This window comes from Periplaneta americana, chromosome 9 (genome assembly GCF_040183065.1).
Source record: "Periplaneta americana isolate PAMFEO1 chromosome 9, P.americana_PAMFEO1_priV1, whole genome shotgun sequence".
NCBI classification, from domain to species: domain Eukaryota; kingdom Metazoa; phylum Arthropoda; class Insecta; order Blattodea; family Blattidae; genus Periplaneta; species Periplaneta americana.
The window spans coordinates 113,851,258-113,874,364 of NC_091125.1; positions in this window are offsets into that span (position 1 = coordinate 113,851,258).

Sequence of the window (23,107 nt, forward strand, 5' to 3'; positions counted from 1 at the left end):
CAGGGCGACTTAGTTGAAAGACCAGCGCGTTAGTGCTGAAAAACAAACTTGACATCATAATCTTCTTACTTGTTGCACCAAGGACGGAAAAGAGTCAACAATTGTAACACTTCCTCCTTCAGTGTGACGCTTAGTTGAGTGATTTAAGTCAATTTTCCGCCATTGTCACGTCTAAAATAAGCATACAACCAAACAATTACGTAAATGAATTGCGAAACACATTAATGAAGCAACGCCACCACGTTGCAATAATCTGTATTAAAATTTCGTGTTTGTTTTTCGCCATGAAATTAAATATTTAGCTAATTAAACGCTCACTCAATTAATAATCGCTTCAGAAGTTCGTTTTTGACCGCTTATGTAATTTGCAAAGCCAGCAATTCAACGATGCTTTATACACACCACGTAAGTCATACTACACAGTACGCACGAGGTCCGTTCCTGTAGGTCTCATTACGGATTGGAATTCTTTCTACAGAACCAGGGCTACAAAAAATAACAAAAGAGCTCCCGAAAGCAGCTGCCAAGATTTCTGCCTGGAGCATTGTCTTGGTGCACATTCTGTTCACGTATTAACCGAATTGGGCCTCACGCATTGATTGAAAGTAGTCCATCGAACGCATAGTATGAACCTAGCCTCCCTAATCCCTTGAGGTTTACTGTTGAAATATTGGAGAGTTAATGAAATAAGACTGTAGTCAATAGAAACTTTTGCTATTTGATCATACTGCCTTCATTTAAGTGTTAAGTAGCACCTATCATTAAAAACTTAATTGTGAAATTACATACAACTGTGACCATACCTAACAGCCTGTATAGCCTATTGAATAAGATAATTTACAAGTGAACAAACTAAATTTGTTATGTAAGTTTTTCATTTGTGATAATAATAATGGTTTATTTTAACCTGACAGAGTTAAGGTCGTACGGCCTTCTCTAACACTCAACCAGGAATAAAACTGCGATACAAAAAAACACTACGACTTTACAAAGTACAGCAGACACAAAAAACTGAAGTAGATAATCATAATACAATGTAAACAACAAGTCAGTCGAAATGAGACATAATATATAGCATATAGAAAGAAAGGAAAAGTGATAATAAAATGCGAACAGTTAATCAAAATATGTAGGTTCTTTACGCACCGAATTTAACCTGATTAATAGTAATAAGTGTATTTAAAGTTCCAGAGATACGGCATAGGTGACTCAAGTAAGTTTCTAACGGTCACCAGATCTCACACAATGTCTTAATAGAAATGAGTACCATTTTTACTTCCTTGGGGACAAAGGAGGCCAGCGCGTAGGACTGACATCTGTACTGCTAGTAAGTGTCGATCGTCTCGTGAGTCAGGGGCCAACATCCCGCCATCCTTAGCGCCTTGGGTAGTTTCACACACAACGATTTTGTCCGTACGGAAAAAAATCGTACGCTTTTATTCCGCATATTGTTTGTAGTGGAACACGGAAATACATGCTAGGTTTCAGATGAGACAGATACGGCACGGTTGCCGTGTTCCGGCTGTGAACAATCACTGCGCAGTATGACACCCCGCCGTCACCGTGAAGCTAGTGGCGTACATGACTTCAGGTACTCATGTACCCTTAATTTTTTATTTTCCTTTAAAATTTTAATTTTTTAATTTTTGTGTCATCTGAAAGCTTGAACTTGCTAATTAAAAAAAATATATATCAGTTTTGTCTCTATGATTTTGGTTAATTATTAACTGAGTTTTTATTGACCGGAAGCACTCTTTCTTTAAACCGGAAGTGCAGTTCTGCAAGTATCAATCCGTCACATTCTGTCAATTTTATATATTTTTCGTGTAATAATTCGAATTTGGCGGTAGAGATTGAATATATTATTTTTCATACAGTCAGGAAGCTGTGTGTTTGGTTTTACAATTTTACCCTCAGAATGTAGATTTTTTTTTTCCGTGTTCAGTTTTACAACATTTTAAAACACTAATTTTAATACAAAGTTCACTTAGAACTGAGATATTTTCATCATTTTTGCAAAAAAAAAAAAAAAAAAAAAAAAAAAAATTAAGCTGATTAACGTAACTAGTACCAAACTACAAACAGTGTCCCACTGCTGAAGAAAGTTAATTTAAAATTGCAATATCTTAAATTTTTATTTTTATGTTTGAAATTTTCAAAAAATAAAATGACATTTTCCCTTAATGAATTAAGATAGGGAAAATTGTTTTCACAGCTTGTTCTGTGTTCTTTTAGGAGTAAGACAGTGGAAGAAATTTTGTTCTAACCCAAAAACTGTGATCAAAGGACTAAAACAAACAAATTTCAGTTTTCGCTTTAAAAATTTGCCTCCCCCCCCATCCCTGCCCTCACCAAAATATTTGAGGGATTTATTTTTTGTGAAAATCGTTAATTATGTGTCAAGTAATCAGAGAAAAAGAGTTTTTAAAATTTGGTCAAAAAGTGAAAATTTTTCTCCCCTGGGCAGGTAAGTACCTTCATGCATGCTTTCAAACGCCACGGAATTTAGTAATTTATTGGTGTCAATCTGTCCACAGTCTTCAGTTTTCCACTTTTTCGATAACGTTAAAAAAACCGTGGCTTGTGAAAGCGAACTACATAAAGCCGCACGAATTTTTTCCGTACTGACAGAACCATTGTGTTTGAAACTACCCTTAAAGTAGGCTATTGTAAGGGGGTAGCTTGGTTTTGTTTCACTGTGATAGTAGTACATTATGCAACGAGCCTATAGGCCTAATGGTAGTAATTAAGACGCAAGTATGTTTGTTTATGAAACGAGCGCAAGCGAGTTTCATAATTTTCATACTCGCGTCTTAATTACCATTATAGGCAAGTTTCATACGACTTTTTATGCTCGACCATATTTCTAACTTGAAATTATTCATAATTTTTCATGTTATGGTTATGTTAAGTGACGAATGGAACTGACCTGAATTGTGAGATGTGCGCAGACGCGAAAGTATTGATTTTTTCCGAGGCACATTGACCTTGATATAACCTAGAGAACATTAGTCTTAATATAACCTGGAAATTGATTTAGAATTGAAAAACGAGATGACAAATTGAATTTATTTGAATATTATTTACAATTAACGCTATTATAGTAACAGAACATAACCTTCTGCTACAGTATTGGATTTCCAGCCTCCGTGACATTTCCCTAGTTGTCTTTCGATTGCATATCCGAGAATAATCGAAAACCTGAACTTTAATGAATAGGTGTACTTTAATAACATGCATTAAATGACTGCTACCAGGTGTATAATTAGTACATTTCGGCATGGTCGAGCTTAAAATAATATAAAATGCTATAGGCTACTGATAATGTAGCACTAGTTGAATGATATGAGAATGTTAATGGAAACTTAAATATTTGGAGAAAACCCACTTCACAACTATTTTTCGTCCATCACATTCAGTAGGAGACATAAAAAGCACACTCCTTGTGTGACTGAGCTACGTATGAGAATCAAAATGACTGTATGATATCTGGAAGAAAAAGCTGCCACACATGAGTTATATCGACAGTTCTTCCTTCTCAAAGAGCAAAAGAGAGACCGACAGACGAAGTAAATCGTGAGTGAACCACGAAACGACCTCAGAGCTGAAAAAGAAACGAGTAGTGCTTTAAGTATCGGACAAGCCAAGTGCATTTATTCAGACATGGGATAAAGCTTCGCAATCACAACAGAGGCATGAAATGGGAATTGTATTGAGAAATTGGAAACATAAAAGAAGGATTTTATTGCCTTGCAGTTAGCCGATCGTTTCATTCATGCGAGCGAAAGAATTACAGCATTCGTCATGCCGATGAAACACACAATAAAGACCAGACCAGTCCAGTTCAGGGCCGCGCTTGGGAGAGTGAATGGGTGCTGAAGGACTTTGGAGAGAATGTGCAAACACTTTGAAATTCACCGGGAACACTTGTTGAAAATTCCTGGAGGGAAAAACAAATAGAGGGAAATATTCAAACGTACTGATGGAGTGTTTGTTGGTAGCGAATGAGTCTGCCCAAGAGACATCGACTGATACGAAAAGGTAAATCGTATTTATAATAACGTACATTTACTCTTTTGTACGTTTAAACTACAATAAGAGATCACACCTAACCTACGTAGTGATGTATAGTAACGACATGTTTTATTGAACATAATAATAAATTTGTCCAAGCATTTTAGGAACTTCCCTCGAGACTTCACCCTCCATCCTTTATTGCTCACTACTAATAAATCATGTGACTTTCCAAATTTTAGATTATAGTCTTGGATTGTACAAAGTCAATTCTATCATTATTATTTTTATCGTCATTATTATTCTGGAAGAAGGTGAACTCCTAGCGTTATGTCATCATAATGAATGTTAGAGTGAGCTAAGCCATGGCTCTGGCCCAAGAATCGAAGCCAGGCAAACCACGCACTCCGCAAATTTACGTGATTCGTAAATAATTATTGGATATGTTGTTGTTGTTGTTTTCTAATGCCAGGCGTGTGACAATAAAGTCATTTGACCTCTTGCACTCCAATATTTTTCAAAGATATTATCATGGCCAGCCACTGAAGCACATATTTTGAGGTGTTCCGAATCCATTTCTTGGTTTGAGTTGCACAATGGGCAGTTAGGAGACTGATATATTCCAATTCTATGCAGGTGTTTGGCCAAACAATCATGGCCTGTTGCCAATCTAAATACAGCTACAGACAATTTTTTTTGGTAAATCGGGAATTAACTGTGGATTATGATGCAAAGAGTTCCATTTTTTCCCTTGAGATTGTGTTATCAAATTTTGTTTGTTGTGGTCTAAGTATGTAGATTTGGATATTTACTCATATGCCTATCATATTTTATTTTATTAACTGGAAGATGAATGAAATGCATAAGATTTTCTGTTGATATAGCATTGTTAGCAGAAGAGGAGACGATGCTAAGGGGCTTGCTACTGGAGCTAAATGACAGCTGTAAACAGTATGGGATGAAGATACGAGTAAATACAAACAAGACGACCATGGTTCTCGGAAGAATACCAGAGAAGATAAACTTGCGAATTCGAAATGAAGCAGTAGAACAAGTGGACAGCTTCAAATACTTGAAATGTACTGTAAGTAGTAACATGAGCTGTTATTAAGAAGTAAAAAGGAGGATGGAAATGGCAAAGGAAGCTTTTAATAGAAAAAGAAGCATCTTCTGCGGACCTCTGGAAACGTAATTACGGAAGAGATTAGTGAAGTACTTTGTTTGGAGTGTGGCGTTGTGTAGGGCAGAAAAATGGAAATTACGACGAAGTGAAGAGGCGTGACTAGAAAGATTTGAAATGTGGATATGGGGAAGAATGGAGCGTGTGAAATGGACAGACAGAATAAAAAATGAAACTGCTAGAAAGAGTGAGTGAAGAAAGAATGATGCTGAAAATAATCAGGAAAAAAAAAAGAATTTACTGGATAGGCCTAACTGACTGAGAAGAAACTGTCTACTGAAGGAATAGTGAAAGAGAGAAAAATTTGATGCAGAAAATGATCAGATGATAGACAATATGGTTCGTAAGCGGGCACTAAGAGAAAGGCAGAAAATGAAAACATTGCAAAATGCTGGATTTACCGTAAAAGTCCTGCACTTGGGCAGAAAGCAGTGAATGAATGAACGAACGAACTAAAGCGAAATACGAGACGCGTCCAGAAAGTAAGTCCCAGTTGATTATGAATGTATGAAGTCACATTTTACATATACAGTAAGTTATATTAACTTAGTCACATGATTCTATTACGTACTGCCAGGTAACATACATGTTGCCACCGGCAACACAACCACTCCTAATTCCAAACACTTCACTAACACAATCAGAAGAATAACACAATATCTAAAACCAACAAACACTCCTACAGAGAGACTGATCTAAACCTCCGAGCGTGCGGGAGACAGTTTGCAGAATGTTACATGGCCTTCGTGCCGGTCGCGCATCGCCCGTTCGATCTACATTATGTAATATATATATATATATATATATATATATATATATATATATAACTTTATTGTTAGAATTCACTTTTGATATTTTAAGGTCTGACTGTTACTGTGCTCCAACCACGAGAAAGTCTTTACGGAATGAAACGTAGCGGGGTAATGCTGTGAATGAATGTTGATGTCATAGATGTCATAAGGTCACACACGTGGGTACTCGTATCTCTATTGGCTCGCTCTCACAGCACAAACAATAACATTGTTACACACATATTTATACTACCCTAGTTACAAAATTAATCACTGTTAATCTCCTGATCTTTTAATCCCTCCATACAGGAAATAACATATGCAGGAGAGCGCATGGTTTTTAAACTGACGTTATAACGATAATATTATCTATCTACTTCGCTCCAATAGATGACGCAATAGTAAGCACATTCCTTTCACGGTTGATCTCCTAGCTGGAGAACAATATATGAATAGTGATTTGTAAGGAAAATATCAAAATTTCAACTTGGGTCTCTGATTCAGAAATCAGATTTTCTCTCTTGCAATTATTATACTGTATAATGTTTTAATTAAACTGCGTATATTGAGAATAGGTCTATTAGCGTTGTAGTGTAGCAAGAGAAGACTATACCCTATATTTGGGTTGAATACAAAGACTTCATCAGATGTTAATAGAATAACATAACCGAGCAAATTTTGATCGCCATATCCTATCATTGCTACGTATAGAAGAGTGCCATGCCGAACTCGGCCAGGCAAGAGTCTAAACGAAGTTAATATGTGATGGCCTTGCAGAGCTAATGACATCATGTAGGAATAACACGGGACCAGCACCGGTGTGAAACAGACTGCCTGACGCCCGTCCTAGCAATCACATCCGCAGCGGTAATTGAACAGATAGGTTTCCATCGTTGCTGTTGGGTGTGTTTGGATGGTCCTATAGCGACTATTATTGCTCCGGCCGGCGGTTCAGCTAATATCCTCGTCCACACACAAAAATAGACGCACAGGATTCTACAGATATTAGGTATGGAAATTGTAATTTGAATGCTTGCTCGAATTCCAAGTATTTCCAATATCTACTTCTTCCTCTTTGCTTTCGTTCTCGGGTCCGGAAATTGAAGTTACGATCTCGTGGCCTGGATTCGTGACAATGACGACTTGTGCCTTGCACTCAAGTGGTTCGTTGTTAAATTACGCCTTCGTAGGCAGCAGCACGCAAAGCTTTTAGACAAGTTCCTTTGAATTACCAATATTTCTAAAACAATACAGGCCTATGGTTATGATCATTTATTTATTTATTTATTTAAATTTAAATATACAGAATAAAGAATATAATTACAAACAAGAGAAATAGAAATAAAATAATACAATCAATATAAAAGGGAGATACAGCAATATTAACAAAATTTGAGACCGAATGGGCAGCGCTCGTGATCGGTCGCAGTTCAGATATAATATTAATAGGCCTATAAGAGAATATAAAATGAAATAGGAAATAAAATTAAAATTACAGTTACAGAAATTATATAATACAATATTAATATAAGAGAAATATAGAAAAGAAAAAAATGAAATAGGAACTAAAATTTAAATTTCAGCTGCAATGGAATTATATAATATAATATTAACACTAGAGGAGAATAATATCGCACGTGAAAAGTAGGACAATTTATATTTCAAAATTATATAATACAAATATAATATAAGTTGATTAATTCAAAGACATTGGCTATAAATTTATTTAATCAAATTGAAGATATTAACACGTTTCTAATTTTCTTGTTATATGTTAGTGGGTTACATGTTAGAAGGTGTGGGTGTAATTTAGCTAAAGCATTGTACAACTGAGGGCCAAAATTAATGCTATGCTTTAGACCAGCAGATGTGAGACATTTAGGTTCTACTAATGTTGAATTAATATTTCGTCTTGTGTCATAATTATGTGTCTGTAATATAAACTTATTACGATTTTTATTATGAAATTTTAACAGCATATACTTATAAATTTGTTCAATATTAAATACATTAAATTCAGAATAAATTAATTTAGTTGGATAATCGAAACGTTTCTTCAAACACATTTTAATTATTCGTTTTTGTAGCAAATTTAACGGACTAAGATTAATAAAATATTATAAATGTGTTGAGTGAATACGCTGATAATGAAACTCTAGAATGAACTTCAATGTTATTATTGATTACGAAGATCGTGAAATGAAAATTGTGATAACGAATGTGTGAAGTGATTATGAGACTAATTGAATCGGTCATTTGTAAAACCACATGAGTCCACATTTTTACGAAAATGAGTTACCGGAAGCATTATGATAGATGCATAATTTCCAGCCAAAATAACAGGAGTCCGATCATTATTAAGCATTCTATAAAATCTTAAAATCTTGAGTTCTTTCAAAACCACATCAGCCCCGGACTCATGTGGCTTTAACGCTTAACGCCATGACGCATTTGCTATCATGCACTTCTTTGTCAAGGTGTTAGACAGTGAGTGTAGTTCCAACAGTTCTGTAGAAGAAAAAATAATCAACAGTGTTCTATGAAAGTACCTGTACCAGATAGAATAGACATTTTTAATAAAACTACGTCATTTGGAAGCAAAAATGAACAAGCTGTGTACCTGTGTACCTTCAAGGACTTGTAGAAGTGCATGATATAAAGAGAAAAAGTCCTCGAAGAGTGATCCCAAAGCAAGAAACGCAGTCTTTTTTGGAGGGATAATATGCAATTTATGTTATTTTATTATTGTGAACTAAAGATATGTCTGTACTCATACATTGCCATTAAACATGTGACACATTGATATGAAAACTAATTACTCGCGAATAACTTTTTTTTTAAGTCGGGTATGATATTTTGAATTTAATTTGTGAATTATATGAATCACTTTGAATGTGAAATAAAAATAACATAAATTGATTGAAAACTGTAGTATAATAATGTATTTCACACTACAACAAACAATACACTCCATATTTTGTCAGGATACTGGAGTTGTTATTATTGGTAGTTGTTAAAACAACATGAGTCCAAGAAATTAAAACATATTTTAAGGTGATATGAAATGCGATAATTAAGATACAATGCTTTTGTAATCAGACACAATAATGTATGGTCCTCCTGTAAAAATTTCACAGACCTAACAGAAAATCCATTAACTATAGGTAGTTTTTTTCTGTTTTTCTCGAAACTTATTTTCTGTGACTCACGTGGTTTTACAAATGATCGATTCAATTGTGGCATGATTGCCATTAATATGAGTGACTATTGTGAGGATGGAATGGATAAGAAGGTGATAATGAATATGAATACAGTATATTATTATGGCAATGGACACGATTTTGATGATTATGGTAATGGATGATTGTGATAACTGTAGTAATGGACGAATGTGATTATTACGTTAAGAATGACTGTGATAATTGTAGTAAGAGTAACATTTTTTCAGTAATTAATATGAATGTTATTATTGTGACTATTACATTTTTACTACGTCGTACTACTTATGACCAATAAAACGGTACGGAACGACATGTTTCAACCAATCATGACAGCTTATCCTACAGTTTTTATCATCTCCCTAGCATTGTTTCTTTTTATGATCCATGTTTATTTCATCATAATTAATTAAAACATTTCTATAATTTATCTTGTTTATATGCTTAGGTTATATTATAGCTCCTGCTATATGACTACCTTACTTCGACATAATCAGTCATTTTAAATTTCTTAGTATTTATAATAAATTTGAGTACAGAATTCATATGCAGCAACTGAATAGCACTTACATTAAAAAGTATTGGATATTACGTGTCCAGAAAGTAAGTCCCAGTTGGAGCTCCTGTAAGTTTCAATAAGTATTCTTCCAATGTAAGAATTTTCATAAATACAGAACCATGTGTAAAGCGACTTTGGCTTTACTTTACGAGAGCTGAACCCCGGACGGAATCGTACATTTAGTCACGCTTTGGCCTTTTGTGTCTCCTATATATGCGATGATGTTCAAGTACTACAGATGGCCTGGGTAGCATTCGTGAGTCCGATGCTGACAGGTGGGTCATCCTGCCTCAGCCATTGATAGACCCAGATTGTTTCGCGGATGAGTAGCCTTATAAGTCCCAGGGGCCTGAAGCCCCAAGCTCTTCCTGCATCAGAAACCTATACTATTCCCAAGATTTCACCCCAGCCTATTTTACTAATGCACATAATATACGAAATGAGGGGAAGATGGAGAGTGTTGGTGGAATGATAAAGGGAAATGGGAGTAACCGAGAAAATCCCTTTTAAACGTGTGTTTTGTTCACTACAAATTCTATCTCGAACTGACCGGGGATCGAACCTGGGGAGCCTGAATGGAATACAGTCTTCGAGATTACTTTGGATTGAACCGTAATCTGTGCAATAACAATAAATTATATAACAATAACACACACGTATAAGTGCACATTATATAAGAGCCTATCAGAAACAAGATTACGCTAAACTGACTAACTTCAGGTAAGCCTACTTATCTACCCTTGGGATAAAAATTTGCAGTATATTTTTTCAAATTTAAAAAAAACTCCTGTTTCTTGATTATTTGACACATAATTAAGGATTTTTACACAAAATAAATTTCTCAAATATTTTTGGGAGGGCGGGGGGCGGGGCAATTTTTAAAGCGAAAACTGAAATTTGTTTCTTTTAGTCCTTTGATCACAGTTTTTAGGTTAGAACAAAATTTCTTTCACTAACTTATTCCTAAAAGAACACAGAATCTGGTGTAAAAACAATTGTTCCCTATCTCGTCCTATTAAGGAAAATGTAATTTTATTTTTTAAAAATTTCAAACATAAAAATAAAAATTTAAGATCTTGGCGTTTTAAATTAACTTTCTTAAGCCGTAGGACACTATTTCTAATTTGGTACTTAGCTGCGTTAATTAGCTTCATTTTGATGCAAGAATGATGAAAATATCTCAATTCTAAGTGCACTTTGTATTAACATTAGTGTGTAAAATGCTGTAACAAAACTGAATATGAAGAAAAATCATCTACCGGTATATCTTCTGCGTATAAAAAATTGTAAAACCAAACACACAGCTTCCTGACTATGAAAAATAATATAGTCAAACTCTACCGCCAAATTCGAATTGTTATTACACGAAAAATATATAAAATTGGCAGAATGCGACGGATTGACTCTTGCAGAACTGTACTTCCGGTTCAAAGAGAGAGTGCTTCCGGTCAATAAAAATTCAGCTAATTAATTAACCGAACATCATAGAGGCAAAACTGACACATTTTTTATAACTATGAAGTTCAAGCTTTCAGGTGACATAAAAATAAAAAATCTCAATTTTTTTAAGAAAAAAAAATTAAAGGAGAGTCCGAAGGAGAGGGAGAAGGTTTTAATCCTATTGAATAATTTCGTTATTGCTGCTGAGTCATTCCATTGACTTTACTACTGTTAAAGGGGAATTTTCGAGTTTTCTTTTCTTTATTGCTGCATTACTGTAATTTCACGACTCTGAATATAACCTGCAGATGAATAAAGACAAAGCTGCCTATATGTTGCGGCTGCACAAAATGTTTCCATTTATCAACTTTGACACGACGCGTATCACGGACTTGCATTCCATAAATTTGCCTTCACAGGAGATCGAACGGTTTGGGGTGGGGACTATGAGTAATATTATCCACCAGTCTGCCATCACATCAAACTGCGCATGCGTATTAATCACTTGAACGTCATCACTCTTCTCACAGGCATGAAATGGTACGTGTACTCGCTCGGCGAACTTGGCACTTGACGTCTCGTTGTACCTTTTTTTTTTGGGCTGTGTGTTCAACCAACCTAAAATGATTGGTTACATTGGATTTTTCCAGTGTGGAGGGACAAAAACTGACAGGTCTCCATGATAGCTTGAAGATAAGACTTCTTCCATTTGTCCCGTGCATTGAGAGGGTTAACAAAAGATGAGACGATGATCGATTGTGACCCTCTGGGTCAAAGCTTTTGTTCGATCTGACCACAGCGATTGGCTATTGGCACCTCACACTCCACTGCCCGTTAGGTCCGAACTCTCGGGCTTGGCGTTGGCTCCTCGAAATCGCTGCTGGTGTCGTCCTCAGTGGTCTACGTAACCAAGTGCTTAACCGTGCTCGGCGCTAAAATCTAGGTTCACGCATCCAGCAGACATCTCCTCGACTTAACTTTCCTTCTATATGCACTGGCCATTAATGTCCTGCAATTTTCGAACATGAGAGAGGCAACCCAGACATTACAAACTTCGCCTTATTTCATATGAAAAACTAAGCGCAAGATCTGTGCTAAAATCCTTAATCGGTCAACACATAGAGGGGTGGGAGTGAGGATAGCGAATATTAAAAAAAAGGAACCATAGTCCAAAAGATGCAAGATAAAGTTCATGGTAAACAAAGAGCGTCTGGAGCATGATTACTGCGAGTGATTTTGGTTTTACAGCCACTTTCATTAGCATACTATCCATCCATTTTCGCTGTATCAGTGTGCCGTCGTCATTTGATAGCCTGTAAGGTTGAGAAGAAGATGTTTAGAGGTAATTGCTAATGACGGATTCATAAGACAGATTATATTATATACATCACCTCTTTATTCTTCATCTTTCACTGTTGCTACTTCTCGTCACTGGAATTCTCTGCCGCCTGAAGTCAAGGGCTGCCGAACTTTAATTTCTTTTGAATATAAATTAGAAAAATGTCTTATGATGAGTTGCAGACTTAACGCGTTGCAAATATTTAATGCAATGTGTTCCACTGTATATATTTTTTTTGTTTCTTATTTTTATTGTGTAATCATGTAAATCGTGTTTATTTATCACTTAACACCAGTATGTATCCCACTATGTTGTTTTTATTAGTAATCTATTTTTTTATTGTGTACATTTTATTCAATTGTCGGTTTCTGGTTTATTATGTGAATCCTACTTACTTACTTGTAATCTAATACTAATATGTACACTAATGTGTTTTTTATTTTTACTGTGTACATTTTTATTGAATTATCGGCTTCTGTTTTTATGTGATTCGTATTTGATTCTAACAACATTAATATGTATTCCACTACGTTCATTTTTATTTTATGAGGTAAATTTTATGTAACTACCTCTTTTGATCTCATTATGTACCTAAATTGTATCAGTATGTAATTATTTAATTCCGATCCAGTTGTATGTTCAACTATGTAAGTAAGTTTTAATCCTGGTTGAGTGTAAGAGAAGGCCTTGCGACCTTAACTCTGCCAGGTTAAATAAAGCCATTAGGCCTATTATTATTGTTATTATTATTATTAAGGTCAGTTATTATTATTATTATTATTATTATTATTATTATTATTATTATCATTATTATCATTATCAAGGTATTATTATTATTATTATTATTATTATTATTATTATTATTATTATTATTATTATTATTGTAGCAAAAATTCTAATAGTCATTTCTATTTGTTACAGGTAAGCCCTATGAAGAATATGGTGTAGTTATGTGCATCAAGTCTAGAGTAAGTAAGGATTCATTACTATTACTATAGTAGAAAGCCATCATACTGCAGGTGTCACAGTACAATACATGCATCCTTGTTATTTATTAGACTATAGGCCTAAGTTGTTTGTGTTGCAACCAAATAGAATACAATCGGTGTTACAAAAATGGCACACAATTTTATTGTAAATAATATTCCGGTTCATATATTTTTTCTTGAAATAGCAATAGTATTACTTTATTCAACGACGCTTTCAACATTCAGCGTAGAAATCTACGTGAGCGAGAATTGGCCGAGAAATATTTCTCTCAGCCCTCTATCGAGGACAGAGTTCTTTTACGTATCGTAAATCTATCACACTGTACCCCACAGGTTTAATTTCCTCCCAGAGGAAGCCATGCTAATAATTTTATTATTTTGTAAAATTCATGTCGCCTCGGCTGGGTTTGAATCTCTGATCTAATGGCCAGCATGGTAAGCGTCATTTCACAGAGAGAATATTACTTTTCTTGAACTGTTATTTGGAATACATAGTATATTAATGGAAATTAAATAATTTTCTGTGTTCTCATATTAAACAGTAATCTCTATTTTTAGTACCGGTACTGCACAAAAAAGTAGTTCTTTATAACCCCAAAATGTAAGATATCTAACTCCATTTTTAAATTGTATGATAGATGTAGATTTATGATTTTAATTTCGCACAAATGCACGTAAAATAGGAATTCGTATAGTAAAATAATTTCTAATATATATTTTACTTACGAAACTCTGTTTCAGAAGTAATATAAATTTTAAACGAAATTTAAAATCGTTGTCCGACAGACCATAAACCAGCCGACTTCTGGCTTCACGTCCACATGCCTCAGCAAAAGTGTTTTGCACGCTTCTTCAAGCCTTGTAGTTGCTTGACGAACTGGATTTCGCTATTCACTGCAGGTAACTAAATTCATCACGAGGGTGAGTGGGCACCGGTCCCATACACTGGCCGAAATGTTGTAACTCGAACTAGCGCTTATCCCCCTACAGTAGTTCAAGGCATGGCGATTTAGATTAAGCACCGTAACAGCTGGAACAAATAATCAGCAGTGCTATAAAATCAGAAGGGAAGGTGGTGCAGTAAAACTAGGTGCATAAAGAGGCGTTACACCTAGCGCTAACTCTTTAAGAAAGAGCGGCTCTTTAGTAACTTCAGTCTATCAGAAAAGGTAGCTCGTCGCTTGTGTTTGTGACGCTCTTCTGTGCCTGCGGCGATAGGACTTAGATTCGATATCAAAACCAAGAACAGAAATAATTCTGTGCATGAAAAGTTTCCATAAAACGAATGAACGAACGAACGAATGAATAAATGAATATTTATTAACTACAAATGAGTTTTCACCTGGCGGTAGTTACAGGAAAAACTATATATAAAGACATATTTTAGAAAAACTAAAGAAATACAAGATAGGAGTATAAGCTAAAGAAAACAAGTCAAGTGCAGCAAATAAGAGAAAAAACAAGAAAATATACAATCAAAAGTCTATAAAAAGATATGTTACACTACTTTGTGCACTATTCACTACTAACATGTTCAACATCCCCTGTACATTCACTACACGTTAACTGTTGATACGTTCTACACCGTTTAATTTCTTAGTTTATTTTACGTAAACAAAATAATCAAGAAGAAATTGATCGGGTTCGATTTGGAATAAATATCCGTTGTGTGTACATAATTTTAAATATAATCGTGCGAGACAGCCAATAAAGGGCTAAGGCCGGCTAGCCTCAAATAGGTGAACGATCATCCAACCAAGATGGGGATAACTTGTGGTTAGCATGATGATCCCCCAGCCTTTATTGTTAGTTTTCGAAATCGGATTTCGCTACATACTCTAGTTCCCCAAATTTATCACGATGTTTGGTGGGCACCAGTCCCATACATTGCCCGAAATGTTATGAGAAAATTCCTTCCCCCATGAGAACTCGAATCAGCGCTCATTCCGTATCGCGAGTTCTAGACATGATGTCTTACACCTGGACGCCACAGTGCAGGGCTGTTATAAATATAGACCCATTAATTTTCATTAGGAATAAATATATTTCATGTCCACCATTTCCCAATAAAATGATTCGTTGATAAACTCCTGCTGATGACTTACAACAATCTCGGACCCGAATCCGAATCCCGGCGATGATAGAGGTGTTTTATGGTGAACAAAGCCAAAGCTGTGATGGTTTTTCTCAGGGTTCTCTCGTATTTTGTTCTTTATTCCAACAAAACTGTCCACAATTCTCCGTTATTAAGAGTAATTATAGAGTACGTAGCCTACAGTAGGCCTACTTGTGTTTTGTTGGTGTTGTATCGACCGTCTATCGTAACAGGTCTCCCTTGTGGTTTGTCCAAAGATAGGTGGATGGCAGTTTTATAACCTTCATATTTTTTTTAAACTTCAGCCAGTTGAGCGCAAAGTCTATAAACTAATTCAGTATCTACCTGTGGCTGTAATAATTGTTTGAATTTCTTCCTGAAAATACTTAGAAAGTTGTTGTTTAAAATCGTTCTTTGGGTGGTATACAATGTTTTGAGTAAAATGTTGTTTTTTGCTATTTTACAGGGATTTATATTTGTTCGAATGGGATCAAGTAGTGATTGATCGCAAACAAATGTCTCGCCCAAAAGTGGGTCACAACTTCAAAAAGTTCGGAAACCTTTCCATTAGAGTAATTGTCTTTTTTTTTTTTTTTCTGAAGTGCAGTAGTCAGTAAAATTTTGCGCACCATGTAATTAGAGCTCTGTCATGTATGTCTAGCGAAATAAGTAAACTTATATGGGCTTAAGTTAAACTCCGACTAGACATATGGAACCTCTTGAAATAAGTTTAATAACAATAACAATCAAAAGAATGTTGTTAATAAACACAAAACTTTGCCTTTCTTGAAACTACTGATACATTATAGACATCCAACAAGGAAAACTCAGTGCGCAGAAACCAGCGGGCATGACTGTCTCGCGCTGATGACGTATGCTCCCGTTCCCAGCATGCTCTCAAGACTACTGCAGGGGTTTAAGAGGGGTATAGCATGCGCGTCGCGAGTAGTTCTAGCTGAGTTTTGCTTGTAGGATACTATAGACTAGACATGTAGAACCTCTTGAAATAGGTAAGTTTAATAACAATAACAATCAAAAGAGTGTTGTTGATAAACACAGAACTTTGCCTTTCTTGAAGCTACTAATACATTAGCAGAAAACTCTTTTATCTTCAGAAAGAAGCCCATGAAATATGAAGTTGTATGACAGTTTCTGCACAATGCATCTGCGACGGTGTGTCACCTCGTACATTAAGTGAGGGATGAAATGAATCCGGGTGATGTCTGAAGAAGCGACCACACGTCACAGCGCAGTAAGTTGTGTTGTTTGTGTTTTCCGGGCAGCGCGGTCCAATCAATAGTCCGCGTGCCCGGCCTCGACTCCCGGAGAGGGGAGAGGACCCTCTCTCCTCCGCTCTATCTCTCTTGTTAGCACAGTAACACAATCCTAACAATGTTGCATTGCTGGAAGCTGAGAGGGAAGTGTGAGATGCTCTTAGTGATCCGAAGTGTTTCACCCAAGCCTGAAGCCAATTGTTTGCTCTCTTTTCTTCCGCTATCGACTCTACAATATTTGTTTCATTGGACGAGGATTCTTGTTCAGAGATTTCAACATTAAATTAAATTTCACGCGCAGTAATGACGGTTAATTGAGGTATGCTCAGATTTCGGTAATATTTGTTATATTTTTATGAAATGTGGCTGCACATTCTGGTCTGTTGGAATGTTAGTATACCGTATTTACCCGCGTAATGAACGCCCTCGCATAATGGACGCACCTCAATTTTTCGAGTCAAAATAAAAAAAATTCTCGCATAATACACGCATCTCATTTTAAACAAAAATCGTTTTAATAATATCGAAAGTCGTAAGATTGGATGCATTGTTTATGTTTAAATTCAAGTTATCACGTCAATCGTGATTGGTTCTTTTTTCACGCGCGTAAAATATAGGTACTCTTCAATTAATAACGCAGTATTTTTAGGACATCTACAGTAATCAGTCGTAGATTTACATAAATTCGTAATAAAGATGAGAAAGGATAAGAATTATTTGTTGTCGCAAATAGGGATTATTGTGCTGTATTCATTGTTACAAGTTAGCATCTGTTTATACAACTGCTGCTAATTATTATCGATCCTCTTAAGTGCGACGCAATCGATAAATATAAATTAGTCGCGGCCCATATATCATTACGTATTCTATCGATTGTTTCATCATTCGTATATCATTCGTATTGGCGCACCTTTAATACGTGTTTTTTTTCTTTTCCACTAAAATATTTCCTCGCATAAAGGACGAACTCCAGTTTTTTGTTATAAAAATCGAAAAAAGTGCGTCTATTACGCGGGTAAATACGGTATTTACTAATAGGCCTTGAGCTAGGGCGCGATAATTTCAGCTCTAATGCATCGAATTGCTGTAAATTGAATATTTGTACGTTAAATTAACAGTGCGTAGGATTGTTTACAATGTGGCGAAGCAAATCCAGTTTCAGGCTCTAACCTTTGTGAGGGCGGTAATTAGATCACACGGAGACAATCTTCCAATAACAGTATTGCCGCTGAAGTTGATGATTGCCTTTAGTCAGTTCACTAGTTACACAACCCTGCACGAAGTCCGTATTCAGAGCTGGATTGTTCATTTCACATTATAATTTCAACTGCTTTCAAGTCGTAGTTGTGTGCACTATGTGTTTCTCGTGCAGATAACTAGCTATTATTTCGTCAGCCTGGCCTGTTACATCAGTACCATACCATAGAAATGCTATTTATTACAAAACAATAAACTCGCGATTTTCCAATGTTGTATTCGATGTTTCGTTTTTTGAATCAAATTCTTAAAGCCGGCAGTCTTTATAATCATAGGCTAACGGAGTCTTCAGAGGCTTCTCCAGAATCACTATTTTAATGTTTCAAGAATTACGCGAGTGATACTGCATCCTGTCTTCGCGGCAAAGACACAGAGTAAAGGGGTCATATAGGCTACACGAGTCTTGCGATGGTGACTAGTAATTTGGAGCAAGAGCTCCTTTATGCCCACTGCGCGCGCGGAGCTCTTTTACCTGTAAACATTGCTAAAGGATGTACAGATCTTAGAACGCAGCATGACGGAACAAAAGCGCTAATACAATAAAGCTTTCAAGGAAGAGTGGAAGATACAATATTTATGCTTCGAACATGGTGATGAAATCCAGTGTTTGTTGTGTAAAAAAAAAAAAATATATATATATATATCATTTGCAAAAAAAGCAACATAAAACGGCATTATGAGACGCAACATGAATATATATATATATATATATATATATATATATATATATATATATATATATATATATATATATAGGCATTTTTCTGGAGAAGAGAGAAATAAATTGATTTCGGAATTGACATCGAAGGTAAATTAACTTACATTTGGGTCAGTAGATTGTATCTAGATTCCTTTTATTTCTTTCTTTTGAATGTATTGTGGATGTTTTATTTGTTGCTTGTTTCTGGATATTTATTTTTATTGGACTACTTGTTTCTTTAATTTAGAAATAATATTTTATCTTTGATTGCACTTTAAATGATACTATTACTAAGCTCAAAAAGCTAATTCACTTTTATTCCAATAACTATTTTCAAGATTTTGAGCAAATATGAACTAAACATTTTGAAAACTTTGATGCAAGGAGCTTTTTAAGTAACGTCAATATAACCTATACTTAAAATATAATTTCAAAACTAATAGACCTAATTGCACCAAATTTTATACAGATGATATTATTATAGATCTGTTTATATAGTTTAAATTTCACAAATTTTGGCCGAAAATCGTGGAAGGTTTCAAAATCATACATATCCCCTTAAATGATTGACCCCGACAATTACGATGGCTCTCAATATTTTAATTTAATTAATTTGTTTTTCGTGTTACGTGCATCTCACAAATCACTCTAAGAAAACTCATTACATAATCACGACTGGAGAGTAAGGACTACATTTTTCACAATCACACAATCAATATACTCTATTTCAATCAATATTGTCATTATTATTTTTTCAACAAATACTCAAAAGTACTTAGAGATCACACACGTCGAGCAGCTAGACCCTATTAGTTTCTCCTAACCAATGAAGTGAAGTATTTACATAATAAATAATTGCTTTTAACAAGAAAATGGTTTACATACAATTAACTTTTCCTATTTCTCTTTTTGTTCCTAAAAAATCCTTCCCTTTGCGATTTGTTTATATATGTACATGTATATTAAATAACTGAATAATTAGCCCAATAACATAGCCAGAAATTTAGTAACGCAAGTTATTGCAATAATAATTGCTGCCTTAATTCGCTGCATGTGCATGTACTGTACATCCCTGATATCTACGTTACGACGCTATGTAGTGGATGCACTATGCGCTCGTGATCAAGGTCGAGCTCTTTTACCGTGATTGGAAGCTAATATCGTCTCATCCATGGGCTACACCTTCGTAAGCTCAGAACATTATTATTTTTTTCATTTTGTTGTATGGACTTTCTTCAATGGTATTGTGAACAAAATGTTAAAATATCTCTAATACTTTTCGTGTCATGATCTGAAACGTGAGGCTGTGTCTGTTAACTTCGCCTTTTAAAATATGGACAAAACTTCTTATCTTCGATAAATTTGTTGCTCATTTTCCACAATTTACGTTTTACAAATTCGTTTCCTCATAATATCCATATTATTTTTTTAGATAAATTCATTAAATTTTGCATGCAGATGTATTTCTTACTGGAGAACAAACCCTGTCTTTAGCGCTCTTTTTCATTTCAAGTTCTTTTTTATTAATAATAATTCTTTATGTAAAATAATTACATTTTACAATTCATGGCAAAAATCTACCCATCACTAGAAATCTTGAACGTTTTAATAATTTAAAGTGGGAGTAGGTAGAATGACATTGACTATAAAATGTACATTACAGCATGATTATATTAAAATTAAAAATCTGTTGACAGTATGTTGCCGTCACGTGTCATTTGAGTAATCTAAATATTTTTATCCCCCTTATGTCGTTCATATATATATATATATATATATATATATATATATATATATATATATATAAGTGAAATAATCTTGCAGGTTGAAAGGGACGATAGGGTATACTGAAATGGACAGAAAACCTATATTACATTTTGTGATTAAGTGCACGGTTAATTAGAAAATTAAGTTGAAAGTTTCAGCAGTCCGGCAACATTGCCGCTAACACACCCTACTCGTGATACAGATGTAAGAGGTCAACGAACGCGGTGAGTCTCCGTACGTAAGCTGCTCTCTGCCAAGACGTTGCCACACGCTCGCTTCGTGGAATGGATTAAATTTAGTGGTTTTTTTTTTAAATTAAATTTACACGAAAACCGTGAAATACGCCAGAGTGATAAATTATTCTTTATTAGATTTCCTATCGATATGGACAAAAATCAAGATTCTATTCGCAATAGTTACCGAATAGGAGATTGTAAAACATATTTTTTTTCCCCCCCGAGAAACTATGAACTTTCCATCAATATGATATTACAGTTTTTTGTTACATCAACATGAGCTATTCATTCTAGAAATCTGCAAGGCTATTTCACTTCCACCCTGTATAGACTATATTAAATTTTCTCCCATCTACCTTTTATGAAGAAAAAAAAAAAAGAGATATATACACAGAGTGGCCCACTTAAAGGCTGGTTTACAAGGAACGGAAACAGAAACGACAACGAGAACGAGAACGGAAATGATGTTAAAATAATTAATGTATTTAAATATGTGAATGCTCACATTTAAATATATTTATTTTAACAATATTTTCGTTCTCATTCTAGTTGTCGTTTCTGTTCCCGGTTTATTGTGAACCAGCCTTAACCCTTTCACCTCCGATAGCGTGTGAAATATTTCAAATATACACAAACCGAGAATTGCAAGTTAAACTACATCGAAGATGACAGCTGATATACGTAAACTAATTTATTTTTTGTACATTAAATAAATTTCAAGTTATTAGAGTCAACTTTCTTTTTTTTTAATGGGAATTTGTATTGTAAATGTTACGTTAGCTCTGACTAATAACAACTGACTACTTTACCCCTCCACTCTGCTTATGTATTAAGGAGTTGACTCGCGAGTCAAGATATGCCGATTACTGCGAACGTCCGTCATTCCTCTCTATATAGGTATTCTGATGTAGAAGCAAATTTAAAAGACATGCATTATGCTGTATCTGATTATTATTCCAGCCGACCTGATGATGAAATGTGATACTCTCTCCTACCAATTAGTATGACGAGATTGACTTGCGAATATATGACTATTTATACTTTAACAATCCCTGTTCTATCAAAACAAAAGCTCTTCAGTACAATATTACGACTTCCTAATTGAGACGGATGAATTAAACATTGAGGTAATACAATAGACATTTTAACGCTGCGTCATGGATGAGGAATTAGCTTGGTTGGGTTCACCACGTGCCCGGCTGATCCCCATCAACTCAAAATCAGCTTTTATTTTTGTAACTTACTCTCTAAAAAGTAAATGGGCGTGTATCAAGGGTACTTATTACACACACGACGGCCCACCATTTCACCCTCCATGTGTTGCTGAATACATAGCAGTCAGTGGAGGCTCGTAAGCTTGTTCTCTTTGCTGCAATGAGGTTCATTATGGTTTGTTTGGTACCGAAATCTTTATGGGGATATGTTACAGGCTAGCCATAGACCGAAATAAGTAAAGTTGGATTAAAAATAGGGTCAGTGACCTCACAGTTTTTTTTTTTAACCAAACAATCGAAATCTTATAACATTGTGTCTTCTCGTGAATATAGTGTACTAAGATTTTTCAGTACTATTATTGTTGATGTTTAGTCAACTGTGCGAAGACAAGTCTGAACCTCACAAGTGATACCAACAAGGCACCACTTGTGAGGCAATTAGGCCAGAAGATAATGGGCTAGTCGGTATAGCGCTGGCCTTCTATGCTCGAGGTTGCGGATTCGATCCCGGCCCAGGTCGATGGCATTTAAGTGTGCTAAAATGCGACAGGCTCATGTCAGTAGATTTACTGGCATTTAAAAAAACTCCTGCGGGACAAAATTTCGGCACACCAGCGACGCTGATATAACCTCTGCAGTTGCGAGCGTCGTTAAATAAACCATATATATGTTTTTTATAATGGGTTAGGGTGGCCATTTCCTTTCCTCCTCCATTGCATAGGCCAACACTGCCGACTAGCTACATATTACACTAATCAGACTTCAGATGCATACAAGCAATAAATAATTCTGTGGTGTTCAGGTAACAGGGGTAAGTCATTTTTTGTGCAGATGGAATTTTGTTCACCAGATAAACACGCAAGTTAAATTATACAAGTGAGTGTGCAAAAATCAAAAGAATACTAGCAGTTGATGTGTTTTATTTATGTAGAAAATTATTTGCAATAAGGGTCCGAAGTTTAAGTTTCATTTATCTCCAAACTCATTTTTATGACTTAAAGCCTATCTCCCTTTACCCAAACAACACAGAATTA